The sequence below is a fragment of the Euprymna scolopes genome, chromosome 24, assembly GCF_053919585.1.
Source record: "Euprymna scolopes isolate OS-2025 chromosome 24, ASM5391958v1, whole genome shotgun sequence".
Taxonomy (NCBI): Eukaryota; Metazoa; Mollusca; class Cephalopoda; order Sepiida; family Sepiolidae; genus Euprymna; species Euprymna scolopes.
Window position 1 is genome coordinate 106608161 of NC_136505.1, and position 26827 is coordinate 106634987.

General features: G+C 30.3%; 1 protein-coding gene and 1 pseudogene across 1 annotated transcript in view; both read left to right on the forward strand.

Annotated features, from left to right (window-relative positions):
* The window catches only part of LOC145246542 (tRNA (guanine(6)-N(2))-methyltransferase THUMP3-like), a 613480-nt gene that overhangs the window by 33414 nt on the left and 553239 nt on the right, over positions 1 to 26827 (forward strand). The window lies entirely within an intron of this gene.
* LOC145247003 (U2 spliceosomal RNA) lies at positions 25496 to 25629 on the forward strand (annotated as a pseudogene).

Sequence of the window (26827 nt, forward strand, 5' to 3'; positions counted from 1 at the left end):
TTTTTATTTATTTTTATTTCATGTTTTATATTTTAATGCTTTTATTTTCAATATTACCTTATTTAGGAATCTTTTTTTTTTTTTTTTTAATAATTTTCAATTTTAGAAATATTTTTTTTTATCTTATTTTATTCTTCACATTGAAAAACAAAACTTTTGTGTTTTGTTCTCGTAATTGTGTTAATTATTTTGTCCATCTTTTTTTTTTTTCGTATATTTTCATTTTTTTTTTTCACTGTTTTTAATTTTAAGATTTTTTAATGTTACTTTTTTTTTTCATTTTTTAAACAAATTTTACAGCATTTCTTGCAAAAAATTATTTTTGCTTTGTTCTAGAATTTTATTTTTATTTATTTTTTTTTTTTAGAAATTTTATTTTTAATTCATCTTTTTATCACATCAAAATGATTATTTTCGTTTTATTTTTGGAAATTTCTTCCATTACTAGTAAAAATAAAAAAGTCTGTTCTTTTGTCTTAAAAGATTTATTTTTGATAATGAAGTTCATCAACTTGGATTAGCTCGATTCTGTTTCAGACTGGCACACACACACAATATTTTTTATTGACAAGAGGCAATAGTTTGGGTTTATAATTATGGTCTTGTCAAAATCAATTTAGATCTCCCCTCCCCTCACAATATAATTTTCAAGATTGGGAATCCCCTGTGTATGTGTGTCTATATATATAACAAACAAATAAATAAATTAAATAAGCATGAATATACATAAACGATCACACACATGTGTGTATATATATATATGTGTGTGTGTGTGTGTGTGTGTATATATGTATGTATATGTATGTGCATTATTGTGTACACATAGGTATATTTATATGTATAAAAAAAAAAAAAAAGGAGAACGGCCACCTAAAACCACTAACCTAGTTCTAAAACAGATCCTTTGTTTGATAAAATGCATGCCCATTGGCTGATAGGAAGGGGCGCGGTGGATACTAGAAAGCTGATTGGCCAACTAGAAATCCTCAACATATATAAAAACAAGAAGCAACGACAGAATTCGCGCATAAGCCTGACGAATCCTATAGTTGGATGAAACGCAGAATATTCAGTGTAGCTTAATCGCCATATATATTTTATAAATTACTAACTAGCTCTACCTACGTATTGAGCACTTTTGAAGTAAATACTTAAAGTTTACGCATAAATCTATACTTTCGTATATTAAATTTATGTGAATAAATGAAGTAGGTATATATATATATATATATATATATATACTAGAAAAAGTACCCGTCGTTGAGTGGGTTCAAAAACAGCCTACAGAAAATGGACTCTGATTTATGAATGTATGATAGGTTATGAAAAGGAAGGGTTGTAAATTTGGGTTGAATATTGGGGTATCAAAACCAAAGCAAAATATGATGAAAGTAAAAATAAAATAGATAAACCCCATAATTTATTATACCATACCTGTTCACACTGAAACACTTATCATAATATTCTGTGGATTTATATTAAGAAAACCTTGTTAAACTTTGTGACATATTTCCATTCTATGGAGGTCAGGTGCGAACGAACACCCCATAATTTTATTATACCATATTTCTTCAAACTGAAACATAATTATCAAAGTATACTTACGCAGATAGATATGAAAAGTCTTTATTAAAGTTTGTGCCTATTTCCATTCTATGGAGGCTAGGCGTGAACGCAGACCCTACAATTTTATTATACCATCCCTATTTAAGTTAAAACATACTTATCAAGGTATTCTTATGTACATATATATCAAAAACACTTGTAAACGTTTTTTTTTAATTTTTAAATTTTTTATTTCCATACTTTGTGGACCAGGCGCGAACGCAGACCCCACAGTTTTAATGAACCACCGTTCTGCCAGATCAAACATACCCATTTCTGTGTCTCGATACATCTTCTATCATTATATGTAATCAGTTTTTTAAAATACTCAACCATATAGGAGCCTATTCGTGATCAGACATACACACACACGCACACATTCAGCTTTATATATATACTAGCAGGGCTACCCGGCGTTGCTCGGGACCGTATAAACAATGAAAAAACAAAAGCAGATATTGAATATATGTTTTATTCTTAGGGGAGAGGAATCTTTCATCTCTATGTATTATTTGTTTTATCTACCCTAGGACTGGTATTGTTCATGTTTTATCCCTAGCGTAGGTAATTTACAGCATGTATATGAAATTGTTTTACCTTAGGGAGAAGAGAACAGGTAATATACAACATAATGTGTCTATATTACATCCCTGGCAACGCCTAGAAACCAGCTAGAACATGTATTTCAGTCAATCTTTATTACATCCTGGGCTATGCCGGGAAACCAGCTAATCTCTATTTAGTGACTTGACCACCAAAATACCTCCCTAAGTGTGTCCTTTCTTTTGAACTTATTAGATATAGGTATCTAGAAATGTGTATGAAATTTTGTTGAATGCATTGTTCACTATGATTTTCTTATTGTTCTACACAATATCAACTGTAGCGAAATAAAACAGTAAACTTAGTGTAGTGTTAGAATAAAGAGCAAAGGAAAAAATTAGAATCATATTCTGTAATTGCAAATCTAAATTTGCTAGCGTGTACCAGTATTTGCCAGGTTGTGGAAATTTGGAATTTATAACATATGTAGTGGCCTTTTCTTAGATACCTATTGCTAAAAATTATACTTTCATTTTGTTAGAAACATCTATCTCCGGATGCCCTGCATCATCCAAAATAAAAACAAATATTTTTATAATTGTTTCAGTACATTGCTACACAATGTGAAATTTGTTGACGTTTGTAAAAAAAAAAATCATGAATGTGCTTATATTCCAAAAAAGAAAATATCAGTGCTCAGTATTGAAAATGTTTGAGATTCAAAAGTCTGTAACATTTCTACTAACTTCATAAGATGTCATGTGAGAAACTGAATTGAATATCAAGACATTATCTGAAGCGTTTTTATTTTGGTGTAACATATGTGTTTACAGTGAACCTTAACTTTTAATAAACAGCTTGGTATGCAATGACATAGGCTAAGAATCTTAGACAAAATATATATAAATTGGAAAAATGTGTGAACAAATGAAAAAAAAAATGATCTGCTCCACTTGATGACATCAAGCACAGTAATATTTTAGCGAAGAAACTATGAAATTGATGTTCAGTGATTAGTTTGGATGAATGAGAAAATGTAATTGTTTGATGCATAAAAAATAACTCATTTGCTGTATTTGATATTAAGCAGCAAAATATAGTGATTTGAATATTTAGGAAAACATCAAACCAGATTATGTAAAAAAAAAAAAAAAAAAAAAAAAAAAAAAAAGAAAAAGATGAAATTAGAAAATATATATTTTCTGTTTATGAGTTTTGCCAATCAAAATTTTGTGGCAGAAATTGGGTGATTACCATGTAATTTTATTTTTGTTAAAATTCTTAAATTATTTGAATGTTTATTATAATTTCTAATTAGTGACTTGTTATCATCAAAATCCGCCCCAAAGAGTGTCCTTTCTTTTATTAGGTATCAGAATAGGTATTTCTATCTATATTAGCACTTATCAAGGCTAATAGGCAACTCGAGGATGAGAGTTCAAACGCGCACAGTAGTCAAATTTGGGAAAGAGGATGGAACAACTTTCTCTTCTGCCTCTCTCTCACCCTGTTTCTCTTCTCTCTATATTAGCACTTATCAAGTCCATTGAAAACAAATCGTTGGTCAAAGAAATATAATGAAAATTCTCAGAGTGAAAAAAAAAATGGGATTTTTACAAATCTGGTTTCCAAGTAATAGGAAACATGTACAGCTTCATTTTAACGACAAAATGTAAACTGTACTAATTGTAATGAGAATGTTGAAGGAAATTGGCAAAAAATTGTTAGTCAAATGTTGATCAAATATTATAAGTTTGTGTGATATGCATGAAACGTTTAGAATATGATCTGCTCTCATGCTGAAAGCAAGTAGAGAAACATTGTGAAAAAATGATGTAAAGCTAAGCTAAGCAAACGACCAGTGAATGGAAATGTTTATTATAATGTATCAAGATGAACATATTATCATGAAAAAGCAAATCGAAATAGTGATAGTTATTTGGTGCTTATACGAAACAGGTATCAAGTATTGTCACCAGTGATTTTATTGATGTTAACAGTGCATGTCACTAAAAAATAATGATGGTAGCGAAATTAAGTTTTGTTAATTCTACCCAATATAAAATATATACGCAAAACAAAGTAAACAAAGTTACGGGTTAGTTAATGATAAGTTTAGGTTCGAGAAATAAGCAAAGGAAAAGAAAAAAAAAAGTACATGTGTTTATATTGTGTAAAATGTTAGTCTGTAAATATTTCAAACTATCAACACTGGTATGTGTAAATCCTAGATACCTATTGTCATAAAGTACCACTTCTTGTTTGATATATCACTCTACATGTTCCCTGCAGCATCCCAGAGAGGTAAATGAGTGTCCACAAAATGAAATAAAACATAGTACTGGAAATAAAATAAAATAAGAATATGTCTGAAAAGAAATAAATGCTGTTTACTATATAAAAAGTTGTTTTCAAGTGTCAAATGGAATTGAATCTTATACAATGTTGGTGGATTATGAAATTGCATGAATGAAATAACATTGGAGAAATAAGAAAAAAGTTTATATATACAATATTTACAAATGTAAGATAAAAGGTGAAGAAGGGCCAAATCCGAGATCTATAAATCGTAAATTTTCAAAGTGAAAACAGTTATTTTTTTTTTTTTTTATATCTGCTTTCCAAGTAATAGTAACCATGTACAGCTTCATTTTAAATGAAAACTGTACTAATGATAATGTTCATGGTGAAAGGAAATTGGAAAAAAATTAAAAATGTCAGAGGTAAAATGTTTGTGTGGTATGCATGAAACACGTGTAGAAAATGATCTCATGCTGAAAGTAAGAGAAACATAGCTAAAAAATTATGTAAACGCAATAGTAAAATCCTCATTTTTAGGAACATAGTGTGGGGTATGTTGTTTGTTTCAATTGAGAAAGGAAAGTTTAATTTTTAGAATTGGATGTTATAGATCACAAGTTTTATTACAATAAACATTGTGTTCTCTAATTATCAACCAAGTATATTTATTGATAAAAAAAGAAAAGTAATGGACATGTTTATTATAATTTATCAATATTAAATTGTTATCATGAAAAACCAATGGAAAGCGTGTTGGTTATTTCGTGTTCATAAGAAAAAACATCATGGGTTGTCACCAGTGATTTTATGTATGCTAACATTTCGCTGCAAATGTGGTAGCTAAATGTCTTTTTGGTTATTCTACACAAAATAAAATATATACACAAAACAAAGTAAAAGAAATGTCAGGGTTAGTTAATGATAAGCTTAGTACCAAGAAATAAGCACAGAATAAGGAAAAGAAAGATACATTTGTTGATATTGTGTCGATTGGTGAATTTGTTGGTTCATTTTGTTTTATGACATATCAACACTATATCAGGTTATTTCATGCCCAATCTAGTGACATTTTTTTTTCCTAGAATATATTTGTTTATTTAATGTTGGTTTCTATTTAACTCATAATTGGGACCCTAACAGGTACTACTACTCCAGATCAGAGTGGACCTGGTAGCAATAGCAATTAAATGGTGGCTTCACACTTCACAAAGCCCCATGTTTGGATACAGTTTATGGTCATATCTAGGACCTGGTGAATTTGTAAATAATTGAAACGATCAACACTGGCGAGTTAGAATTCTACATACCTATTGTTATATAGTACCAATTTATGTTTTACATATCACTCCACAACGTTGCTTCAGAATCCAGACAGTTGAAAGAGTCTCAAGAAACTGAAAAGCTATTTAGTACTCTTAAATAAAATAACATGCATAAAGAAATCCTAATATAAGACAATAGATGAAAAAGCAATAAAAATTTTGTGTGGAATCAAGTGAAAACAGTTTCTTTGTCAAAGAAATTGCATGAAGATTCTCAGAGACTTTTCCTTCCTCGTTCCCTTCCCTTTTGGTGGAAGGAAACTTTCACAGTGGCTCAGAAGGTGGGCTGAGCACACTTCCTACAAAGGTGGGATGGGTAAATTTCTTTTTCATTTGGTTGCCTGGAGGACAGGCTTAGGCCCCCCCCCCCAAAAAAAAAGGTTGGAGCCAGGGAACTTCTCCTCCCAGAAGGGGGAGGGGGGGCCCGGGAAGGCTTCTCTTCCCATATTTTTTGTTTTGTGTAAGGTTGATCTCTTTCCAAAGGGAGTAAGAGGATATCCCTCTCTTAGGAGGAGACCGAAGGCTCCCTGGGCCTCCCATCCTCCTTCTGAGAGAAGTTCCCCGGCTTCCACATTCATTGCTCAGCCCGCCGTCCAGGCAATCAGAGTCTGATTGTCTGCCGTATATAAAAAGGCGATTTTAGCTTGTCAGGCGGTATGCTCTGCCTAGACCATTTTTCTTCCACCTGTTGACCTTCCCTCCCTGTCATACAATACGCTTAAACAGGATATTTTAATTTATGCAGATTCCATATAGACTTTTAGTTTCCCAGGGTGTATACCGTCCGTTGACCATTTATGTTTAAGAGTTTTCCTTGCCCCTTCTCTGCCCCAGAATGGGAAGGGAGCTCTTTCCCACTGTATGGGGGGGCGGCTTTCTTTTATGGTTATGTGGGGAGCCTTACCTTTACCCCCCTTAAGGTGGTAGGTCTTTTTTGTAAAATTGTTAGTCAAATGTTGATCAAATATTATAAGTTTTTGTGATATGCATGAAACATGTGCAGAATATGATCTGCTCTCATGCTGAAAGCAAGTAGAGAAACATTGTGAAAAAATGATGTAAACCTAAGCTAAGCAAACGACCAGTCAATGGAAATGTTTATTATAATGTATCAACAATAACACATTATCATAGTTATTTGGTGCTTATACGAAACAGGTATCAGGGATTGTCACCATTGATTTTATTTATGTTAACAGTGCATGTCACTACAAATAATGATGGTAGCGAAATTAAGTTTTGTTTATTCTACCTAATATAAAGTATATACACAAAACAAAGTAAACATCTGCTGAATTTGATATTAAGCAGCAAAATATTTCAAAACATAAAAATGTGAAACATAACATGAATACTCTCCATTGTCACTTGAAAACATTGGTCTTGGTAGGCAGTTTATTAGATGCTGAAATAGTGGTCTTGGTATGGTGTGCTTAATATTATTGTATGCAAAATTTAAAAACACAAAAGAGGGTACAATCAATATTGAAAAAGTAACATCTGTCACAGAAAATAGTAATTTATAAATATCAAAAGGAATATTATTCTGTACTTAAAATGTTAAACTTACTGTTAACAATAATTTAAAATGGTGATCAGGATGAGTCCAACAACTTAGTCCTTGAGCTTTCTTATTGGTCATAGTAAAAAGAAATTGTAGTCTTTCAAGTTTGTTGGTCGCATTGGGATTCTTGGAATGTATCAACAGATTCCTGCATATGAATCTTTGTTAATTTCACACAATACAAAATATATATACAAAACAAAGTAAAGCATAGTATAGGGTTAGTTGTGTCCTCTAATTATCAACCAACTATTGCTAAAAAGAGAAAAGCACTGGAAATGTTTCTTATAATGTATCAATATTGAATTGTTCTCATGAAACACAAATCGAAATAGTGATAGTTATTTGGCGCTTATAAGAAACAGGTATCAGGGATTTTGGTGTATCAGATGTTTTTACAGTGAACTTAACTTTCAAGAAACAAATTGGTATGCAATGACATAGGCTAAGAATCTTAGACAAAATATATTCAACTGAAAAAAAATGTTGAACACTTATAACTTTGTATGGACTCTCAAAAACATTTGTAAAAAATGTGTAAACAAATGTAAAAAAAAATGATCCGCTCTACTTGATGACATCAAGCACAGTAATATTTTAGTGAAGAAAATATGAAATTGATGTTCAGTGATTAGTTTGGATGAATGAGAAAATGTAATTGTTTGATGCATAAAAATAACTCATTTGCTGTATTTAATATTAAGCAGCAAAATATAGTGATTTGAATATTTAGGAAAACATCAAACCAGATTATGTAAAAAAAAAAAGATGAAATTATAAAATATATATTTTATGCTTATGAGTTTTGCCAATTAGTAGATCATGTGTGATTACACTGTAGTAATTGCGCTGATAGCATGTTAACTACAAATGACAAAAGATAAATCAATTTCTGATTCAGCTACACAATATAAACTAAAGGAAATCAAATTTGCAAAATAAAAGAAAAATGTAGTTATGGGTTAGTTTGGAGTTAGAATAAAAAGCCAACAAAACAGTTAGTTTATATTGTGTAGACTGTTTAATTAACTTTTTTCATTTCTGATAGTATTGAGAGTGGTCAATGAAAACCTTAATTTCTGACAAAATACTGTAATTTTCTTGGATACCCATTCATAAAAAGTACCTTTTTTGTGAAAAAAAAAACACTCCCCAGATCACCTTCACCACCTAAAACACAAAAACAAAAATATCTTTATTCTTCAAATATTGTGGTTGACTGGAGGGCGGGCTGAGCACTCCCAAAAAGGTAGGAGCCGGGGAACTTCTCCTCCCAGAAAGGGGGCCCGGGAAGGCTTCCCTGTCCCCATATTTTTTTTTTTTTTTGTGTAAGGTTGATCTCTTTCCGAATGGAGTAAGCGGAACCGACAGGGGGGGGGGGGTCAATCAACCATACAAAAGGATATCTATCTCTTACTTGAAAGAGGGAAGGTCTCCCTGTCCTCCCATACCCCTTCTGAGAGAAGTTTCCCCAGCTCTCAGCTTTGGGGGGGGGGGTAGGAGGGCTTAGCCCGCCCTCAAGGCAAATAGTCTGACTGTCTGCCTTATATAAAAAGGCGTTTTTAGCTGGTCAGGTGGTATGACCTGCATTGACTATTTTTCCTCCACCTATTGACCTTCCTTAATATTTATTTTTAATAATAAACACATTTTATTTTAATATTAATATTTATTTGTAATAATAAACACATAATATTATTTTAAATATTAATATTTATTTTTAATAATAAACACATATTATTTTAAATATTAATATTTATTTATAATAATAAACACATTTTATTCTACTTTAAATATTAATATTTATTTTTAATAATAAACACATTTTTATTTTAATATTAATATTTATTTTTAATAATGAACACATTTTATTATTTTAAATATTATTATTTATTTTTAATAATAAACACATTTTATGTTATTTTTAATATTAATACTTATTGTTAATAATAAACACCTTTTATTATTGTAAATGTTAATATTTATTTTTAATAATAAACACTTATTTTATTTTAAATATTAATATTAATTTTTAATAATAAACACATGTTATTTTATTTTAAATATTAATATTTACTTTTAATAAAAAACACATGTTATTATTTTAAATATTAATATTTATTGTTAATAATAAGCACATTTTATAATTTTAAATAGTAATATTTATATTCATTAATAAACACATTTTATTTTATATTAAATATTAATATTTATTGTTATTAATGAACACATATTTTAAATATTAATAATTATTTTTAATACTAACTCATTTTATTATTGTAAATGTTAATATTTATTTTTAATAATTATTGTTATTTAATAATAATATCTTCTTTTTTTTTACTGTTTATGTCTAACTTTTATCGACTTTTTCTTTTTTAATAGCATATTCTTTAAATGAATAGAAAAATAATTTCCCAACTTTTAGACCCCGGTTATTTGGCTGATAGTCGATAAAAGTGATTAAAAGAGAGATAATATTAATAAATGTGCAGTAATGTATTTTATTTAAATATTCATGAACATTAACGTTGTCATATAAAAAGAAAATGCTAATAAGAAGTGTTTTTAATCAATGTAACATATTTATTCAACTCTGTCATATATTTGTTTGATGACAACTTTTTCGAATCTGTGTACAGTAAAAACGATATACTTACATAGGATTTTGAAAGCATTTAAACTGTCGAAGAGTTTTATTATAAATAAAAGAGTTTAGCTTGTTGAACTTAATGGACTTTTTTGTTGTATTTATTAACTGTTTATTCTTTTTATCAGACAAAAATAGAATTTTTATATTGACATATTATGGACTGTGTTTCGAACATCGAAATTTTAAAATTAGTTTTATTTAAAAAAAAAAAAAAAGACTCGCCATTAGTGGACGGTCAAAAGACAAATATATAACAAATAAATGTTAGCAAAGGCAAGATAAGTTACTTTTCTATCCAACTGGATATATTTTTTGTGTTTTTATTCAATGTAACATATTTATTCAGCTCGAAAAACATACAGTGTTTACCGATGTATTCGAAAAATGTACATGGGGGGGGGGGGTTCGTGAATTTAAAAAAAAAAACGATAGTCTAAAATATTATTTTCGATTTATTGGAAAGATCATAAAATTTCACATTGACCCTGAAAATATCGTAAAAATAGAATCAATAGAAAAATTTTGATAGATTTTAAAATTTAAAAAATTGTAAAATATTGAGTTCGGAAAATTCATTACTGTTTAAAAAAAAAAATTTTTGGGTTTGTATTACTGTACACGTAGATTCAAAAAAGTTGTCAAAAGACAAATATATAACAAATAAATGTTATCAAAGGCAAGATAAGTTACTTTTCTATCCAACTGGATATATTTTTTGTGTTTTTATTCAATGTAACATATTTATTTAGCTCGAAAAACATACAGTGTTTAGCGATGTATTCGAAAAATGTACATGGGGGGGGGGTTCGTGAATTTAAAAAAAAAACGATAGTCTACAATATTATTTTCGATTTATTGGAAAGAACATAAAATTTCACATTGACCCTGAAAATATCGTAAAAATAGAATCAATAGAAAAATTTTGATAGATTTTAAAATTTAAAAAATTGTAAAATATTGAGTTCGGAAAATTCATTACTGTTTAAAAAAAAAAATATTTGGGTTTGTATTATTACTGTACACGTAGATTCAAAAAAGTTGTCAAAAGACAAATATATAACAAATAAATGTTATCAAAGGCAAGATAAGTTACTTTTCTATCCAACTGGATATATTTTTTGTGTTTTTATTCAATGTAACATTTATTCAGCTCGAAAAACATACAGTGTTTAGCGATGTATTCGAAAAATGTACATGGGGGGGGGGTTCGTGAATTTAAAAAAAAAACGATAGTCTAAAATATTATTTTCGATTTATTGGAAAGAACATAAAATTTCACATTGACCCTGAAAATATCGTAAAAATAGAATCAATAGAAAAATTTTGATAGATTTTAAAATTTAAAAAATTGTAAAATATTGAGTTCGGAAAATTCATTACTGTTTAAAAAAATATATATTTGGGTTTGTATTACTGTACACGTAGATTCAAAAAAGTTGTCAAAAGACAAATATATAACAAATAAATGTTATCAAAGGCAAGATAAGTTACTTTTCTATCCAACTGGATATATTTTTTGTGTTTTTATTCAATGTAACATATTTATTTCGCTCGAAAAACGTACAGTGTTTAGCGATGTATTCGAAAAATGTACATGGGGGGGGTTCGTGAATTTAAAAAAAAAAACGATAGTCTAAAATATTATTTTCGATTTATTGGAAAGAACATAAAATTTCACATTGACCCTGAAAATATCGTAAAAATAGAATCAATAGAAAAATTTTGATAGATTTTAAAATTTAAAAAATTGTAAAATATTGAGTTCGGAAAATTCATTACTGTTTAAAAAAAAAATATTTGGGGTTGTATTACTGTACACGTAGATTCAAAAAAGTTGTCAAAAGACAAATATATAACAAATAAATGTTATCAAAGGCAACTGGATATATTTTTTGTGTTTTTATTCAATGTAACATATTTATTCAGCTCGAAAAACATACAGTGTTTACCGATGTATTCGAAAAATGTACATGGTGGGGGGGGGTTCGTGAATAAAAAAAAAAAAACGATAGTCTAAAATATTATTTTCGATTTATTGGAAAGAACATAAAATTTCACATTGACCCTGAAAATATCGTAAAAATAGAATCAATAGAAAAATTTTGATAGATTTTAAAATTTAAAAAATTGTAAAATATTGAGTTCGGAAAATTCATTACTGTTTAAAAAAAAAATATTTGGGGTTGTATTACTGTACACGTAGATTCAAAAAAGTTGTCAAAAGACAAATATATAACAAATAAATGTTATCAAAGGCAACTGGATATATTTTTTGTGTTTTTATTCAATGTAACATATTTATTCAGCTCGAAAATCATACAGTGTTTACCGATGTATTCGAAAAATGCCACCCGTTGTTTACAAAGCCATTTGCCGGAAGTGACGGTTTTTTTTTTATATAAGTTTTATTCAAACAGGCTTTATTTGAACTTAATGGACTTTTTTTTGTATTTAATAACTGTTTTATTCTTTATGGACTCTTTTTCGAACATCGAAATTGTAAAATTAGTTTTATTTAAAAAAAAAAAAAAGACGGTGTTGTTTTTTTAATTGAATTCTACACTTTTTCAACAAACTGTTACAGACATAATGGACTGTTTGTCAAACATCGAAATTTTAAAAATAAAGTTTTTAGTTTTATTTAAAAAAAAAAAAAAGAAGACGGTGTTGTTTTTTTAATTGAATTCTACACTTTTTCAACAAACTGTTACAGACATAATGGACTACCCCCAACAAAAAACTGCGAATAAAATATATAAAACTCGTAATTTCTGTTTTTAAAGTGGGTTGTTTATTTTCCTTATGAAATATACTTCCAAAATAAACTATTACAGTCGTTTAAAACATAATAGAAGTATTTTTTTTTTTTTTTTTATATCTGCTTTCCAAGTAATAGTAACCATGTACAGCTTCATTTTAAATGAAAACTGTACTAATGATAATGTTCATGGTGAAAGGAAATTGGAAAAAAATTAAAAATGTCAGAGGTAAAATGTTTGTGTGGTATGCATGAAACACGTGTAGAAAATGATCTCATGCTGAAAGTAAGAGAAACATAGCTAAAAAATTATGTAAACGCAATAGTAAAATCCTCATTTTTAGGAACATAGTGTGGGGTATGTTGTTTGTTTCAATTGAGAAAGGAAAGTTTAATTTTTAGAATTGGATGTTATAGATCACAAGTTTTATTACAATAAACATTGTGTTCTCTAATTATCAACCAAGTATATTTATTGATAAAAAAAGAAAAGTAATGGACATGTTTATTATAATTTATCAATATTAAATTGTTATCATGAAAAACCAATGGAAAGCGTGTTGGTTATTTCGTGTTCATAAGAAAAAACATCATGGGTTGTCACCAGTGATTTTATGTATGCTAACATTTCGCTGCAAATGTGGTAGCTAAATGTCTTTTTGGTTATTCTACACAAAATAAAATATATACACAAAACAAAGTAAAAGAAATGTCAGGGTTAGTTAATGATAAGCTTAGTACCAAGAAATAAGCACAGAATAAGGAAAAGAAAGATACATTTGTTGATATTGTGTCGATTGTTGAATTTGTTGGTTCATTTTGTTTTATGACATATCAACACTATATCATGCCCAATCTAGTGACATTTTTTTTTCCTAGAATATATTTGTTTATTTAATGTTGGTTTCTATTTAACTCATAATTGGGACCCTAACAGGTACTACTACTCCAGATCAGAGTGGACCTGGTAGCAATAGCAATTAAATGGTGGCTTCACACTTCACAAAGCCCCATGTTTGGATACAGTTTATGGTCATATCCAGGACCTGGTGAATTTGTAAATAATTGAAACGATCAACACTGGCGAGTTAGAATTCTACATACCTATTGTTATAAAGTACCAATTTATGTTTTACATATCACTCCACAACGTTGCTGCAGAATCCAGACAGTTGAAAGAGTCTCAAGAAACTGAAAAGCTATTTAGTACTCTTAAATAAAATAACATGCATAAAGAAATCCTAATATAAGACAATAGATGAAAAAGCAATAAAAATTTTGTGTGGAATCAAGTGAAAACAGTTTCTTTGTCAAAGAAATTGCATGAAGATTCTCAGAGACTTTTCCTTCCTCGTTCCCTTCCCTTTTGGTGGAAGGAAACTTTCACAGTGGCTCAGAAGGTGGGCTGAGCACACTTCCTACAAAGGTGGGATGGGTAAATTTCTTTTTCATTTGGTTGCCTGGAGGACAGGCTTAGGCCCCCCCCCCCAAAAAAAAGGTTGGAGCCAGGGAACTTCTCCTCCCAGAAGGGGGAGGGGGGCCCGGGAAGGCTTCTCTTCCCATATTTTTTGTTTTGTGTAAGGTTGATCTCTTTCCAAAGGGAGTAAGAGGATATCCCTCTCTTAGGAGGAGACCGAAGGCTCCCTGGGCCTCCCATCCTCCTTCTGAGAGAAGTTCCCCGGCTTCCACATTCATTGCTCAGCCCGCCGTCCAGGCAATCAGAGTCTGATTGTCTGCCGTATATAAAAAGGCGATTTTAGCTTGTCAGGCGGTATGCTCTGCGTAGACCATTTTTCTTCCACCTGTTGACCTTCCCTCCCTGTCATACAATACGCTTAAACAGGATATTTTAATTTACGCAGATTCCATATAGACTTTTAGTTTCCCAGGGTGTATACCCTCCGTTGACCATTTATGTTTAAGAGTTTTCCTTGCCCCTTCTCTGCCCCAGAATGGGAAGGGAGCTCTTTCCCACTGTATGGGGGGGGGCGGCTTTCTTTTATGGTTATGTGGGGAGCCTTACCTTTACCCCCCTTAAGGTGGTAGGTCTTTTTTGTAAAATTGTTAGTCAAATGTTGATCAAATATTATAAGTTTTTGTGATATGCATGAAACATGTGCAGAATATGATCTGCTCTCATGCTGAAAGCAAGTAGAGAAACATTGTGAAAAAATGATGTAAACCTAAGCTAAGCAAACGACCAGTCAATGGAAATGTTTATTATAATGTATCAACAATAACACATTATCATAGTTATTTGGTGCTTATACGAAACAGGTATCAGGGATTGTCACCATTGATTTTATTTATGTTAACAGTGCATGTCACTACAAATAATGATGGTAGCGAAATTAAGATTTGTTTATTCTACCTAATATAAAGTATATACACAAAACAAAGTAAACATCTGCTGAATTTGATATTAAGCAGCAAAATATTTCAAAACATAAAAATGTGAAACATAACATGAATACTCTCCATTGTCACTTGAAAACATTGGTCTTGGTAGGCAGTTTATTAGATGCTCAAATAGTGGTCTTGGTATGGTGTGCTTAATATTATTGTATGCAAAATTTAAAAACACAAAAGAGGGTACAATCAATATTGAAAAAGTAACATCTGTCACAGAAAATAGTAATTTATAAATATCAAAAGGAATATTATTCTGTACTTAAAATGTTAAACTTACTGTTAACAATAATTCAAAATGGTGATCAGGATGAGTCCAACAACTTAGTCCTTGAGCTTTCTTATTGGTCATAGTAAAAAGAAATTGTAGTCTTTCAAGTTTGTTGGTCGCATTGGGATTCTTGGAATGTATCAACAGATTCCTGCATATGAATCTTTGTTAATTTCACACAATACAAAATATATATACAAAACAAAGTAAAGCATAGTATAGGGTTAGTTGTGTCCTCTAATTATCAACCAACTATTGCTAAAAAGAGAAAAGCACTGGAAATGTTTCTTATAATGTATCAATATTGAATTGTTCTCATGAAACACAAATCGAAATAGTGATAGTTATTTGGCGCTTATAAGAAACAGGTATCAGGGATTTTGGTGTATCAGATGTTTTTACAGTGAACTTAACTTTCAAGAAACAAATTGGTATGCAATGACATAGGCTAAGAATCTTAGACAAAATATATTCAAATGAAAAAAAATGTTGAACACTTATAACTTTGTATGGACTCTCAAAAACATTTGTAAAAAATGTGTAAACAAATGTAAAAAAAAATGATCCGCTCTACTTGATGACATCAAGCATAGTAATATTTTAGTGAAGAAAATATGAAATTGATGTTCAGTGATTAGTTTGGATGAATGAGAAAATGTAATTGTTTGATGCATAAAAATAACTCATTTGCTGTATTTAATATTAAGCAGCAAAATATAGTGATTTGAATATTTAGGAAAACATCAAACCAGATTATGTAAAAAAAAAAAGATGAAATTAGAAAATATATATTTTATGCTTATGAGTTTTGCCAAATAAAATTTTGTGGCAGAAATTGGGTGATTACCAAGTAATTTTATTTTGGTAAAATTCTTAAATTATTTCAATGTTTATTATAATTTCTAATTAGTGACTTGTTATCATCAAAATCCGCCCCAAAGAGTGTCCTTTCTTTTATTAGGTATCAGAATAGGTATCCAGATTTCTACTTCTATACAAATGTGATATTGTAGTACAGTAAATGTCAAATTGTTTTTCAAGTATTAGTTTGTAACGTTTGTACTGACTTCATCAGATGTCATGTAAGGAACTGAATTCTATTTAAGACTTTATCTGAAGTGTTTTTATTTTGGTAGATCATGTGTGATTACACTGTAGTAATTGCGCTGATAGCATGTTAACTACAAATGACAAAAGATAAATCAATTTCTGATTCAGCTACACAATATAAACTAAAGGAAATCAAATTTGCAAAATAAAAGAAAAATGTAGTTATGGGTTAGTTTGGAGTTAGAATAAAAAGCCAACAAAACAGTTAGTTTATATTGTGTAGACTGTTTAATTAACTTTTTTCATTTCTGATAGTATTGAGAGTGGTCAATGAAAATCTTAATTTCTGACAAAATACTGTAATTTTCTTGGATACCCATTCGTAAAAAGTACCTTTTTTGTGAAAAAAAAAAACACTCCCCAGATCACCTTCACCACCTAAAACACAAAAACAAAAATATCTTTATTCTTCAAATATTGTGGTTGACTGGAGGACGGGCTGAGCACTCCCAAAAAGGTAGGAGCCGGGGAACTTCTCCTCCCAGAAAGGGGGCCCGGGAAGGCTTCCCTGTCCCCATATTTTTTTTTTTTTTGTGTAAGGTTGATCTCTTTCGGAATGGAGTAAGCAGAACCGACAGGGGGGGGGGGTCAATCAACCATACAAAAGGATATCTATCTCTTAGTTGAAAGAGGGAAGGTCTCCCTGTCCTCCCATACCCCTTCTGAGAGAAGTTTCCCCAGCTCTCAGCTTTGGGGTGGGGGGGGGGGGGGTAGGAGGGCTTAGCCCGCCCTCAAGGCAAATAGTCTGACTGTCTGCCTTATATAAAAAGGCGATTTTAGCTGGTCAGGTGGTATGACCTGCATTGACTATTTTTCCTCCACCTGTTGACCTTCCTTAATATTTATTTTTAATAATAAACACATTTTATTTTAATATTAATATTTATTTGTAATAATAAACACATTATATTATTTTAAATATTAATATTTATTTTTAATAATAAACACATATTATTTTAAATATTAATATTTATTTATAATAATAAACACATTTTATTCTACTTTAAATATTAATATTTATTTTTAATAATAAAAACAATTTTATTTGAATATTAATATGTATTTTTAATAATAAACTCATTTTTATTTTAATAATTATTTTTAATACTAACTCATTTTATTATTGTAAATGTTAATATTTATTTTTAATAATTATTGTTATTTAATAATAATATCTTCTATTTTTTTACTGTTTATGTCTAACTTTTATCGACTTTTTCTTTTTTAATAGCATATTCTTTAAATGAATAGAAAAATATAGAAAAATAATTTCCCAAATTTTAGACCCCGGTTATTTGGCTGATAGTCGATAAAAATGATTAAAAGAGAGATTCATGAACATTAACGTTGTCATATAAAAAGAAAATGCTAATAAGAAGTGTTTTTAATCAATGTAACATATTTATTCAACTCTGTCATATATTTGTTTGATGCCAACTTTTTCGAATCTGTGTACAGTAAAAACGATATACTTACATAGGATTTTGAAAGCATTTAAACTGTCGAAGAGTTTTATTATAAATAAAAGAGTTTAGTTTGTTGAACTTAATGGACTTTTTTGTTGTATCTATTAACTGTTTATTCTTTTTATCAAACAAAAAGAGAATTTTTATATTGACATGTGATGGACTGTTTTTCTAACATCGAAATTTTAAAATTAGTTTTATTTAAATATAAAAAAAAACTCGCCATTAGTGGACGGTCAAAAGACAAATATATAACAAATAAATGTTAGGAAAGGCAAGATAAGTTACTTTTCTATCCAACTGGATATATTTTTTGTGTTTTTATTCAATGTAACATATTTATTCAGCTCGAAAAACATACAGTGTTTACCGATGTATTCGAAAAATGCCACCAGTTGTTTACATAGCCATTTGCCGGAAGTGACGGTTTTTTTTTTATATAAGTTTTATTCAAACAGGCTTTAAGTTCAAATTAATGGACTTTTTTTTATACTTCCAAAATAAACTATTACAGTCGTTTAAAACATAATAGAAGTATTATTTTTTATTTTTTAAAAACAATGTTTACAAAATGTCTATGCGCGTTTCTTCCGGCCGGCTGCGAATAGCATAAATAAATAACTGTTGCCAGAATTTATCGCATTTTTATTTTTTAATAGCATTTTCTTAAAACGAATAGAAAAATAATTTCCCATGAAAAAAAAAAAAAGAAAATGCTATTAAATATAATAAAAATTACTGAGATAAAAATATAAAAAAATACGTACGTAACAACAAAAACACACCGAAGAAAGTGTGTGTGTGTGTGAGAGAGAGAGAGAGAGAGAGAGAGAGAGAGAGAGAGAGGGAAGAGGAAGCGGTGTATGTTGAATTTTGTTCCTTTTCGAAGCAGCACAAAAAGTAAGTGTTTCCATAGTAACCAAACCGTGACGTCACGTCACGTGACATGACTAAGCGTTTTTAAACGAATAGAAAAATAGAAAGAGGGTGATAGAGAAAGTGAGAGAGAGAGAGAGTAAGTGTGAGAGAGAGAGACGGTGTTGGTTTTACTCCCCCCCCCTTCCAGCTTAAGAGGTATGAGGTCACGTGGTAATATACAAAATGGCTAATTATTTTACATTACATAAATATTACGATATTTTTATAATCGTCTAATATTTTGAAAGGTGAATTTTTTTATTCCCGTACATTTTTTCCTGACATTTTTCGTTAAAACTCTTGTATAAATAATATTTTTAACCAGGTAATAACGATGGAAACATTGGCATAAAGTAAAAAAAAAGATATAACTGAGCCGAAGAGAAAAATGCAAAAGTATCGGAGAAAGATTTTTTTATTAACAATTGTTCGCCATTAGTGGACGTTGACGTCACGTCACGTGACATGACTAAGCTTTTTTTTTTTTACGTATGAATTACATTGGATCATTCAAGAATTACGTAATAAAAAGCATTACAATGACAGTTTTTTTTGGGACCCCCTTGGAGATAACTGATACGTTTACCCCTTTCTCCTCGTCCGTTTGACGTGAAATTTCGATATTTGTCATCCGGGACACGGGGCTTCGATATGATACCAAATTTATCAAGTCTGGTTGTGTGTTTCAAAAGTTTTAGCGTTACATACAAACATACAAACTCACAGACATTTGGGATTTATATATATACTAGCAGGGCTACCCGGCGTTGCTCGGGACCGTATAAACAATGAAAAAACAAAAGCAGATATTGAACATATGTTTGATTCTTAGGGGAGAGGAATCTTTCATCTCTATGTATTATTTGTTTTATCTACCCTAGGACTGATATTGTTCATGTTTTATCCCTAGCATAGGTAATTTACAGCATGTATATGAAATTGTTTTACCTTAGGGAGAAGAGAACAGGTAATATACAACATAATGTGTCTATATTACATCCCTGGCAACGCCTAGAAACCAGCTAGAACATGTATTTCAGTCAATCTTTATTATATCCTGGGCTATGCCGGGAAACCAGCTAATCTCTTTTTAGTGACTTGACCACCAAAATACCTCCCTAAGTGTGTCCTTTCTTTTGAACTTATTAGATATAGGTATCTAGAAATGTGTGTGAAATTTGTTGAATGCATTGTTCACTATGATTTTCTTATTGTTCTACACAATATCAACTGTAGCGAAATAACACAGTAAACTTAGTGTAGTGTTAGAATAAAGAGCAAAGGAAAAAATTAGAATCATATTTTGTAATTGCAAATCTAAATTTGCTAGCATGTACCAGTATTTGCCAGGTTGTGGAAATTTGGAACTTATAACATATGTAGTGGCCTTTTCCTAGATACCTATTGCTAAAAATTATACTTTCATTTTGTTAGAAAAATCTCTCTTCAGATGCCCTGCATCATTCAAAATAAAAACAAATATTTTTATAATTGTTTCAGTATATTGCTACACAATGTGAAAGTTTTTAACGTTTGTAAAAAAAATCATGAATGTGCTTATATTGCAAAAAAGAAAATATCAGTGCACAGTATTGAAAGTGTTTGAGATTCAAAAGTCTGTAACATTTCTACTAACTTCATAAGATGTCATGTGAGAAACTGAATTGAATATCAAGACATTATCTGAAGCGTTTTTATTTTGGTGTAACATATGTGTTTACAGTGAACCTTAACTTTTAATAAACAGATTGGTATGCAATGACATAGGCTAAGAATCTTTAAAATATATATAAATTGGAAAAATGTGTGAACAAATGAAAAAAAAATGATCCGCTCCACTTGATGACATCAAGCACAGTAATATTTTAGTGAAGAAAATATGAAATTGATGTTCAGTGATTAGTTTGGATGAATGAGAAAATGTAATTGTTTGATGCATAAAAATAACTCAGTTGCTGTATTTGATATTAAGCAGCAAAATATAGTGATTTGAATATTTGGGAAAACATCAAACCAGATTATGTAAAAAGAAAAAAAAAAGATGAAATTAGAAAATATATATTTTATGTTTATGAGTTCTGCCAATCAAAATTTTGTGGCAGAAATTGGGTGATTACCATGCAATTTTATTTTGGTAAAATTCTTAAATTATTAGAATGTTTATTATAATTTCTAATTAGTGACTTGTTATAATCAAAATCCGCCCTAAAGAGTGTCCTTTCTTTTATTAGGTATCAGAGTAGGTATCAAGATTTCTACTTCTATACAAATGTGATATTTCAGATCTGTACATAAAAAATTTGTTGAATATATAGGTTGAGAATTGTTCTGTGTCGCTCTCTCTCACACACACACGCATTCTCACTTTTATAGATATAATAGATAGATTACTCTAGATATATTTCCATATGTCTGAATACCCTATATACAAATTTTCAAATCTGTAGATAAAAAAATTTGTTGAGTATATAGGTTGAAAATTGTTCTCTCTCTCTCTCTCACACACACATTCTCAATTTTAGAGATATAATAGATAGATTATGCTAGGTATATTTCCATATGTCTGAATACCCTATATACAAATTTTCTAATCTGTAGATCAAATATTTGTTGAATATATAGGTTGAAAATTGTTCTTACTCTCTCTCTCTCTCTCTGGCTACCTCACACACACACATTCTAACTTTTATAGATATAATAGATAGATTATGCTAGATATATTTCCATATGTGTGAATACCCTATATACAAATTTTCTAATTTGTAGATAAAAAATTTGTAGAGTGCATAGGTTGAGAATTGTTCTCTCTATCTCTCACACACACATTCTAACTTTTAAAGATATAATAGATTATGCTAGATATATTTCGATATTTCTGAATACCCTATATATAAAAATTTGTTGAATGTATAGGTTGAGAACTGTTCTCTCTCTCTCTCTCTCTCTCTCTCTCGCTCACACACACACACATTCTCACTTTTATAGATATAATAGAAAGATTATCCTAGATATATTTCTATTTGTATGAATACTCTATATACAAATTTTAAAATCTGTAGATAAAGAATTTGTTGAGTATATGGGTTGAGAATTGTTCTCTCTCTCTCTCTCTCTCACACACACACACACACATTCTCACTTTTATAGATATAATAGATTATGCTAGATATATTTCCATATGTCTGAATACCCTATATACAAATTTTCAAATCTGTAGATAAAAAATTTGTTGAGTATATAGGTTGAGAATTGTTCTCTCTCTCTATCACACACATTCTCACTTTTATAGATATAATAGACAGATTATGCCAGATATATTGAAATATGTCTGAATGCCCAATATACAAATTTTGAAATCTGTAGATAAAAAATTTGTTGTATACATAGGTTGACAATTGTCCTCTCTCTCACACACACACACACATTCTCACTTTTATACATATAATAGATAGATTATGCTAGATATATTTCTATATGTCTGAACACCCTATATACAAATGTTCAAATCTGTGGATAAAAAATTTGTTGAATGTATAGGTTGAGAATTTTTATCTCTCTCTTTTTTTCTCTCTCTCTCTCGCTATCTCACACACACGCATTCTCACTTTTATAGATAAAATAGATAGATTATGCTAGATATATTTCCATATGTCTGAATACCTTATATACAAAGTTTCAAATCTGTAGATAAAAAATTTGTTGAATATATAGGTTTAGAATTGTTCTCTCTCTCTCTCACACACACACATTCTAACTTTTGTAGTTATAATAGATAGATTATGCTAGATATATTTCCATATGTCTGAATACCCTATATACAAATTTTCTAAACTGTAGGTAAAAAATTTGTTGAGTATGTAGGTCAAGAATTGTTCTCTCTCTCTCTCACACACACACACACACACACACACAAGTTCTCACTTTTATAGATATAATGTATAGATTATGCTAGATATATTTCTATATGTCTGCCTACCCTATATACAAATTTCCAAATCTGTGCCCAAAAATGTGTGGAATATATAGGTTGAGAATTGTTCTCTCTCTCTCTCTCTCTCTCACACATATTCTCACTTTTATAGGTTATATAGGTTGAGAATTTTTTGCTCTTTCCATCACTCACATTCACACTTTTATAGATATAATACATAGATTATGCCAGATATATTTACATATGTCTGAATACCCAATATACACATTTTCAAATCTGTAGATAAAAAATTAGTTGAATATATAGGTTGAGAATTGTTCTCTCTCTCTCTCTTTCTCTCTCTCTCACACACACATTCTCACTTTTATAGATATAATAGATAGATTATGCTAGATATATTTCCATACGTCTGAATACCCTATATCCAAATTTTCTAATATGTAGATAAAAAATTTGTTGAATATATAGGGTGAGAATTTTCCTTCCTCTCTTTCTCTCTCTCTCTTTCTCACACACACACAAGCTGAAAATTGTTCTCTCTCTCTCTCTGACTCTCTCTCTCTCTCTCACACACACACACATGGTCATTTTATAGATATAATAGATAGGTTATGCTAGATATATTTCTATATGTCTGAATACCCTATATACAAATTTTTAAATCTGTAGATAAAAAATTTGTTGAGTATATAGGTTGAGAATTGTTCTTTCTCTCTCTCTCACACACACATTCTCACTTTTATAGATATAATAGATTATGCTAGATATATTTCCAAATGTCTGAATACCCTATATACAAATTTTCAAATCTGTAAAGATAGAATTTGTTGAATATATAGGTTGAGAATTGTTCTCTCTCTCTCTCTTTCACACACATTCTCACTTTTATAGATATAATAGATAGATTATGCTAGATATATTTCCTTATGTCTGAATACCCTATATACAAATTATCAAATCTGTAGATACAAAATTTGTTGAGTATATAGGTTGAGAATTGTTCTCTCTCTCTCTCTCTCACTCACTCACTCACTCACTCACTCACACACACACACACACACATTCTACCTTTTATAGATATAATAGATTATGCTAGATATATTTCCATATGTCTGAATACCCTGTATACAAATTTTCAGATCTGTACATAAAAATTAGTTGAATATATAGGTTGAGAATTGTTCTCTCTCTCTCTCTTCTCTCTCTCTCTTTCACACACATTCTCACTTTTCTAGATATAATAGATAGATTATGCTAGATATATTTCCATATGTCTGAATACCCTATATACAAATTTTCTAATCGGTAGATAAAAAAATTGTTGAATATATAGGGTGAGAATTGTACTTACTCTCTCTCTCTCTCTCTCTCTCTCTCTCTCTCTCACGCACACATTCTCACTTTTATGGATATAATAGATAGATTATGCTGGATATATTTCCATATGTCTGAATACCCTATATACAAATGGTCAAATCTGTAGATAACAAATTTATTGAATAGATAGGTTGAGAAATGTTCTCTCTCTCTCTCTCGCAACCTTACACACACAACCACACGCAAACATTCTGACTTTTATAGATATAATAGATCGATTATGCTAGATATATTTCCATATGTCTGAATACCCAATATACAAATTTTCAAATCTGTAGGTAAAAAATTTGTTGAATATATAGGTTGAGAATTGTTCTCTCTCTCTCACACACTCACATTCTCACTTTTATAGATATAATGTATAGATTATGCTAGATATATTTCTATATGTCTGAATACCCTATATACAAAGTTTAAAATCCGTAGATAAAAATACGTTGAGTATATAGGTTGAGAATTGTTCTCTCTCTCTCTTACGCACACACACACACACACACACACACACATTTTCACTTTTATAGATATAATAGATAGATTATGCTAGATATATTTCCATATGTCTGAATACCCTATATACAAATTTTCAAATCTGTAGATAAAAAATGTATTGAATATATAGGTTGAGAATTGTTGTCTCTCTCTCTCTCTCTCTCTCTCTCTCTCTCTCTCTCTCTCTCTGGCTACCTCACACACACACACATTTTCACTTTTATAGATATAATAGATAGATTATGCTAGATATATTTCCATATGTCTGAATACCCTATATACAAACTTTCAAATCTGTAGATAAAAAATTTGTTGAGTATATAGGTTGAGAATTGTTCTCTCTCTCTCACACGAAACTGTGCGCTCGGCTTCTTCCCCCCCTTCCCACCCCAAATGATTGGGAAACTGTGCACTGTTTTTGTTGGTTTTCAAGCTGCCTCTTCCCCCCCCACACACACACACAGTTTAACAGTAGTAGGAGGTCAAGAGAAAGAGGGTGAGAGAGAGAGAAGAGTAAGTTGGTGAGAGAGAGAGAAAAGAGAAAGAGGGTGTTGGTTTTATATTTTTATAAACGTCTAATATTTTGAAAGCTGAATTTCTAATAAAATGTGCATCTATAGGAGATAATGCCTGGGAATGTGTTCCCCCCCCCCACAGTTTAACAGTGGTGTGACGTCAAGAGAAAGAGGGTGAGAGAGAGGGAAGAGTAAGTGGGTGAGAGAGAGAAAAAAAAGAAAGACGGTGTTGGTTTTGTGAAAAAAGTTGTTATTTACAATTGTTCGCATTCTTGGCCTTTTGGTCAAGATCAAAGTGTAGTATCTGTTCTTCAGATGCTGCACTTCTATTTCTTGTTCTCTTTCGGTGGAGGAGAAATCCTCCACGACTGAGACAATTTTTATTTTTGTACCTTTTCTCCACGTTAAAAAACGACCCTGGTGTCTAACTCTGTCCCGTGGGGAGGCATAGTAAATAGGTACAATTGTTCGCCATTAGTGGATGGTGACGTCACGTCACGTGACATGACTAAGCGTTTTTTTTTTTTAGTATGAATAACATTTTTTGTTATAATTATAAAGTCTACACTTAATTTTATAGAAAATGATGTATATATAATAGAAAAAAAAAATTACTGGTTTTGTTGGATTCAAGTGGATCCCCCCCCTCCAGTTTAAGAGATAGCAGGTCACGTGGTAATATACAAAATGGCTAGCGTAAATATAAAGATCGATTTTTTTATCGACGAATATTTTGAAAGCTGAATTTTTTTTTATTCCTGTACATTTTTTCCTGATATTTTTCGTTAAAACTCTTGTATAAATACTATTTTTAACCAGTTAAATACGTTGGAGACATTATCATGGAGTTTAATAATCTCTAGAACAAAGCAGAAGAGAAATTACAAAAGTATCGGTAAAACAAAGTGTTTGTTTACATTTGTTCGCCATTACTGGATGTTGACGTCACGTCACGTGACATGACTAAGCGTTTTTGGATTATGTAATATTAACATTAAAATGACAGGTTTTTTGGGGGGCCCCCCTAGGAGAGAAATGATCAGTTCACCCCCTTTTAATGGTCCGTTTGGTGTGGAATTTCGATATTTGTCATGCGGGTGATCAAGGTTCAATATGATACATAATTTGTCAACTTTGGTTGTGTCTGTCAAAAGTTTGAGCTGACGTCACGTCACGTGACACGTATTGAATAACGTTAAAATGACAGGTTTTTTGGGGGGCCCCCCTAGGAGAAAAACGATCAGTTGACCCCTTTCTACTGGTCCGTTTGACGTGAAATTTCGATATTTGTCATCCGGGTGATCAAGGTGCAATATGATACCAAATTTGTCAACTCTGGTTCCGTCTTTCAAAAGTTTTAGCGTTACAAACAAACATACATACATACATACATACACACCGATTTTTGCCTTTTATATATATAGATATATATATATATATATATATATATATATATATTAGATTACAAGTGTTACTTTTGCCAAACGTTGGTTTTGAAAGTGAGCAGGCACGGACCGAAATAGATTGTCTGAGTATTTGACCTGTTAAATAATAAACCTACATGCATTTGTATTATAGTATATGCTAGACTACCC